This window comes from Oxyura jamaicensis, chromosome 20, assembly GCF_011077185.1.
Source record: "Oxyura jamaicensis isolate SHBP4307 breed ruddy duck chromosome 20, BPBGC_Ojam_1.0, whole genome shotgun sequence".
Lineage (NCBI taxonomy): Eukaryota > Metazoa > Chordata > Aves > Anseriformes > Anatidae > Oxyura > Oxyura jamaicensis.
This window is the reverse complement of record NC_048912.1, coordinates 13,437,844-13,444,196: the sequence shown is the minus strand read 5'-3', so window position 1 is coordinate 13,444,196 and position 6,353 is coordinate 13,437,844. Positions and strand designations below refer to the sequence as shown.

Here is a 6,353-nt window from a genome sequence, read left to right as displayed (position 1 = left end):
CCCCCCCCCCCCCGGCTTCCCCCCCCCCCTCGGTGCCCCCCCCGGCGCCCCCCGGCCGCAGCTGCCGGGCATTGTTCGTGCTGCTCGTCCGGGGGGCGAGGATGCTCCCGGGACCGCTCGGTGGCTGTTGTTGGGTGTAATTAGGGCTGGGGGGGGGGGGGGCCCCCGGGGGGGGGGGGTTTATGTCCCCGATTTCCATGAAAATGAAGCTGTGAGGCTCCTCTCTTGGCATTCACCGCGTGCCTTAATTGTATGGACATTAAATCAAGGTCCGCTGTGAACACGCAGAGAGGGGCTCGGGCTCGGCCCCCGCTCGGAGCAGGGCGGGCGGAGGCTGGGGGGGGCTGGGGGAGGTTGGGGTGGGGGGGCAGGAGGAGGCTGAGGGGGGGCTGGGGGCAGGCGGAGGCTGGGGGCTGCCGGTGCAGAGGCCGCCCCGGTGGGCTCCCCCCCCCCTCCCATCCATCCCGGGGCTCCCCATCCACCGGAGAGGGATGTGGTGGGATTGGGGGGGGGGCAATAGGAAGCATCGCCCCCCCCCCCCTTTCCCTCCCCAAAACCCCGGGGCTCGGCGGCCCCTCGGGGGCTCCCCCCGCGGGCGGCCGGCCGGAGGGATGGGACGGATGGGACGGACAGACGGACGGACAGACGGCCGCATCCCCGGCTCCGACCCCTCCCAGCCGAACCCAGCAAACGTGTGTGTCACCCCCCCCCCCCCCCCCCCCCCCCCCCCCCCCCCCCCGCCCCCCCCCCCCCCCCCCCCCCCCCGGGGGGGGGGGGGCTGCTGCTCCCACCCGGCCGCCGCCGTCCCTTGCTCCGGCAGCTCCCCGGAGGATGGGTCGGGGGGTCCCGGCGGGGTGTCGGGGGAGCCCGTAGCCCCCCTCTGCCTCCTAGGGTCCGGGGGGAGGGGGGGAAGGTAAAGCCCCCCCCCGCCCGCTCCGCTCGGCCGGCGGAGGGGGCCGAGAGCATCCTTCCCGGTGCCCCCCCCCCCCCCGCCCCAGCTCCGCCGGGGGTTGGTGCAAGCATCGCTCCACTTCGGAAAAAATACGAATGCGGAAAAAATAGGGAAAAAAAAATAAAAAAGGATTTAAAAAAAAAAAGGAAAGAAAGAAAATTGAGAAGGATCGGGAGCAACTGGAGCGGGTTCGGTGGTCGCTGCCGGCCTCGGAGGCGCTTTAGGGATTTTTAGGACGGTTTCTCTCTAGATACCGCGTCTGAAAATCCTCACCCCCTCCCCCGCCTCCCCTTCCTTTTCGTCCGAAAAAAAAAAATTAAAAAAATTAAAAAAAAAAAACAATCACAAGCCCGTTAAGGTCGCTTGCAAAAGGGGCGAAACAATATATATATATATGTAAAAAAATCCTGCTGCTCTTCCAAGTTAGCGGTGGAGCTGGGGCGCTCTCCCACCGCTGTCGCCCAGACCCCGTCCTTACAGCTCGGAGCACATTTACCCACTCCGGTGGAAGCAGCGCTCGGTGGCTCCGGCGGCACAAACTCTGCTGCCTCGCTCAGATCCAGTGCAAACGCCCTCCCGTGGCTCAGGATGCTTGTTTTTGTGTAGGCAAGCTGGAGATGAATAAGAAAGGCGCCTAGTCTCTCGTTAGCTTTGAATTTCAGACTTTCTTTTCTCTTTCTCTCTCTCTCTCTCTTTTTTTTTTCCTTTTCTCTCTCTTTTTTTTTTTTTTTCCTCTCTCTCTCCTCCTGCCCTGGAACAATGCAGAAGGACCCCATCGGCGTGAAAACCAGGCTCCCGCTAGGCTTTAAAAGCAAGATGAACTTGGTGCACCACCCATCTTTCTCTTCTCTTCTCTTCTCCAAAGCTCTTTAAAGGGGTTAGGAGGCGTCTCGCTCAATTTATCCCTTTTCTCTTGATCTTCCTAGCAGAGGGGTTTGGGGTCTAGTCCTGGCTGTTTCAGCTGATCTCATCCAGGCTAAGGGATTAGAGCTTCTTCTCCGCATCCCGGCTCTCAGCACATCTGCTGATTGGGTTCAGCACAAGAGGATTACATTGGGACCCAATGACGTCACCGCCAGGACATAAGTTCTCCTCCATTAACCAAATCCTCATCAGCAAGATGTCCTTGAAACTGGAGGAGGAACATTCAGGACTCCATCGCCAGCCCGTCCCCACCTTCCTCCCGGGCGGGCTGCCGGGCTTTTCGGAAAATATTGTTTAAGCTTTGAGCACTTGCAGCTGCATCGATAACGTACTGCTCCGGGCTGGCGGACCGAGGCGGTGTAGCGGAGCGCGCACCCTATAAATAGGGTTCTGCACCTAAACTGTTAATCAGAGGAGCTTTATATATTCTCTTGCTTTTTCTTTTTTTCTCCTTTTTTTTTTTTTTTTTTGTTGGGAAGGGAGGGGGGGGAGGGGCAGAGGGGGAGGGGAAAGCTGCATCCTACAGTTATATTTCCAAGCTCAGAAAGACATCAGCGATAATTTTCTGTAAAGCTGACATGGCTGTAATTTTAAATCATGTTTTTTTTTTTTTTTTTTCCTGTCGCCCCCCCCCCCCGGTTTTCCATTTTTCATATTTTTTTTTAGAAACGTGTAGGATTTCAGCCCCGTTCTCTCGGCGGAGAGACAATGCGCCCCGTGTTATCTAAAGCGAGAGGTTCCCCTCCAGCACACAATGCGAATTTTTACATGGGCGCTTTTAACGCCGGCCCGCTCCCAGCGCTGCACCGGCGCGGCCCCGCGGCGACGAGGACCAGCTTGGCCGAAAGGAAACGCTTCCCACTTCCAAGCGACAAACTGCGGGAGCGTTTTTTTTGGAGTTAAGCCCTTCCACCCTGGCCGTCGCGGCAGCGCCTCCGGCCCGTGGCCTGCCCCAGGCTCCGCGGCCCCGCCGCGAGCCCCCCGCCGCATCGCGCCCGTCCCGCCGGGTGGGGGGCACGCGGCCCTGGTTTCACTGCGGCTCTCGTTGGCTCGGCTTACAGACCTCGTCACCTCACAATGCAAAGGGGCGCCGGGATTTATTTATTTACCTAGGGTCGCCGAATTTCATCCCTGGGGAGAGAAAAAGCTGTCGGCGAGCAGCAGGCTGGGCCCCGCTCGGAGAGGTTTTGCTCGGAAGCCTCGCGTGCGGTTCATTTTTCCGTCAGCAAGCCGCTGCCTCGCTGCTGATTCTCCGTCCCCCCTCCAAACGCACACCCCGAAAACGCGGCCGCACGCACGCGCTCACACCGCTCCGGGGCTGGGGGCTGCGGGGCTGGGGGCTGCGGGGCTGGGGGCCGCGGGGCTGGGGCTTTCCTCCCTCCCCTGCTCCTTGCCCGGAGTAACTTTTACGGCCAGCGTTGTGATGCGCGTTTGCTAGCCGAGCTTTCAGGCCAGGATTTGTTCGCGTGTGTGCAGCCCCACAGCCCGTGGTACTTCCCTCCTCAGGCAGGGGCGAGGCATGGCGGGGGGGGAGGCAGGAGGTGATTTTGGTGGCAGACGCCTCGCTGTGGCCCTGGAAATCTCCCCCAGCCCCAGAAACAATTGTTTTCTGGATGGCGTCTCCCTTCCCCAGAGCCACCCCAGGCTCCCGGGGTGGGGAAAGCGGCCTCCAAATAACATCTCCTAAAGGAGCAGCCTGGGTAGCGGCGAGCAAGCAGCGACGCTCTGCAGCGAGGTGCAACATCACCTCCCCAGCTCAGGAGCCACGTTTAGCAGGCGGCCTCAGCGCCGCGAGCCTTCGCCCTGCCTGTGTGCGGCTTTCTCCTTCCCTTTCGTAACGCCGCGGTGCCCGACACAGGCACCGAGCAGGGGGATGTGGGGATTTGGCGTGATGCAGCAAGGGGAATTTCCCCTTCGCTTTCCCTCTTCCGAAACGCCTTCCTTTTATTTTATTGTTTCGAACCTGCTTAGTTAGAGCCCGTTCCGTATTGACCTATTTACCCCGACAGACCGCCGCTCCCGACCTGGCATCGATCGAAAGGAAAACAAGCCGCCCGAGCGCAGCCTCCCCAGGGCCCCCCCGCCCTGCTCCGCACCCCCCCGGGGGACCCTGGGGCCTCCTTTTCCCCCAGCCTCCAGCCCCGACAGCCCTCGAGGCCGGCCCCAGAGGGGCTCAGCCCCAGCTGGGGGGCCTCCGCCTGGGCCGTGGATGTGCGGGGATGCGAAGCAGCCTCACCCTTGGCCTCTCCATCGGCCTCCCCATCGGCTTCCCCTTGGCATCTCCCCCCCCCCCCGGCCTCCCCCTCTTGCTGCCTCCGCCGCCTCCCGGCCTTCGCTGTCCATGGTATTGAAGGCACCGAAGGGAGGCTCGGCTCCGGCCTCCTCCGGGCAGGAGGTGCCGGGGGGGTCCCTCCAGCCCCCCGCAGCCTCCCAGAGGCTCGGGGACTTTTGGCTGCGGTTCAATCCCGGTCCCCTCTGGCCTCCCCCTGGGGACCGTGCGGTGCTCCCGGGGCTGAGCGGCTCAGCGGGGTGTCAGCTCTGCTGGAGAGAGCCCCCAGCCCTGGCTCGGCCCCAATAAAGTTTGCAGGACAATAAATTCCCCCCCGGCCCCGCAGCCTCCTCCGGGGTCGCCGGCAGTGCCAGCGAGACATTTTGTGTGGAGCTCGGCCCTTCCTTAATCTCCAACGCGGCATTTCCACGGCCCGGAAGAAAACAGTCAGATGATTTCCAAAAGGGCCCCCCCTTTTTTTTTTTTTTCTTTTTTTTTGCTTTTTCGTTTCTTCCTTCTTCTCCCCCCTCTTTCCCTCTCTGCCTTTTTAAACCTACCACCTACTGTTCCCCGAACAAAGGGATCCCGGAGACGAGCAACATGCCTCCACTTTCCTGCCATTTCCAAGCCCCGGCCCCGCGCCATGCGTAGACGACCGCCTTACAGAAATGCTCGGGATCGAACCCAAAATCGACTGCGGCACCACAAAACCGCCGCAAACGCACGGCCCCCGTGCCACGCGCCGCTCGCACAGCACCCCTTCGCCTCCCCAAAAACGCCTCCCCCCTCCTTATTGCTGCCGGATCGGAGCCGCCTTTGTCTCTTTGCCACCGGGCTGCGGCCCAGGTAGCGGGGCGGCACTCAGCACCATCCCCAGCGCCGCCTCCGAGCCGGGCAGAAAGCGAAAATCTCCTTAAAACGAGGCCCAGCTCTGCCTCTGCAGCCCCCCGAGAGGTTTTTTTACAGGCTCCGGGCCTCCGCTTTCAGCCCCAGAAATCCCAGAAAGGCACCGGCGGAGTTTGGTCCCGGCTATAATTGCCGGCATTCTTCTACATTTCTCCTTTTTTTTTTTTTTTCCTTAGAAAGCAAATCATTTTCTTAGAAAGTAATTACACTTACAAGAGGTTTGGGAACGAGATCTTTCTATCACGTCTCCTCTCCCTCTTTTTCTCTGTCTCCTTTTGGTCTTCTCGGCTGCTGCAGGGTGGTGGTAGTGTTTTTTTTTGTGTTTTTTTTTTTTTTTTTTGGATCTGTAATAAAAAAAACAATAAATAACTCGCCTCCCTCCCCTCTTCCCCGAGCAATACACAATTTGCTGATTTGCAAAGCCTCTCCCCATGTGCAAGAAAGCCGCCTGCTCTCCCCGCGACTCGCTTTCCTGGCCTCCCAGCTCCTTGAGAAAGGAGGAGGGCCTTGTGCATTACAATTCCATTCAGCCTCATTCATTCTGCCTCTTTCTAACGGTCTTTGGGCAGCAAATCCACACCGACGGGGGGTCAGAGCCCCCTCCTGGCGCTCTCCCCCCCCCCCAAAGGCCTTAAGCGCACACAATAGCCGTCAGCGAACGGCACAGCAGCAACTTTGAAACATTCGGCCTTCCGAAGCGAAGAATGCCCGCGGCTCCCCAGCCCCCACCCCTGCCACTTGTTCCTGGGCTTGACATTTAAAAAACATATAGTGATCTTAATTTAAAAAATATTTTTTTTAAAAAAAAGGAAAAAAAAAAAAATATCCGCACGTGGTTTCAGAGGGCAGAATCCCGCTGCCGGGAATTTCCTGCCTTGCTCCGTGCTAATGACCTGCTGCCCCTCTCCTTGCTCGTGTCCCCGCGCTGGAAAAAGGCTTTTGGGGATTTATTTCGTGCTTTCCCCCGGAGGTGTTCATTTGGTTGGATCAACCAGCAGGACGGATTCCAGCCCGGTTTTTCCCAGCCGTGAAGGCACGGCCGAGAGCCGGGAGCTGCCCTGCGGGGCGGGGGTCCCGGTGGCTGCGTGCCCGCGGCGCGGTGCGGGCTGGAGCGGGGCTGAGCCCCCCCCCCCCCCGTGTCACCACGGAGCACACAGCCCCATCCTGCTCCTGGGGATGCTCTGTGCCCGTGCCTGGCCGTGCTACCCTAGGGACTTGGGGCTGATTTTTCTGGGGGTCTGGGACCCAAAGGGCTCTGATCTCCCCTGGGACGGGGGCACAGCGGGGAGCAGCGAGCAAGCA

General features: G+C 60.3%; 1 long non-coding RNA gene across 1 annotated transcript; it reads right to left on the bottom strand.

Moving 5' to 3' along the window:
* Positions 1–1,645: 1,645 nt before the first annotated feature.
* Positions 1,646–5,764, bottom strand: LOC118176925. Its single transcript, XR_004755580.1, has 2 exons — positions 5,265–5,764; positions 1,646–2,277 (listed from the first exon to the last, which is right to left on the bottom strand). It is a non-coding gene; the product is annotated as an uncharacterized LOC118176925 (long non-coding RNA).
* Positions 5,765–6,353: the final 589 nt, after the last annotated feature.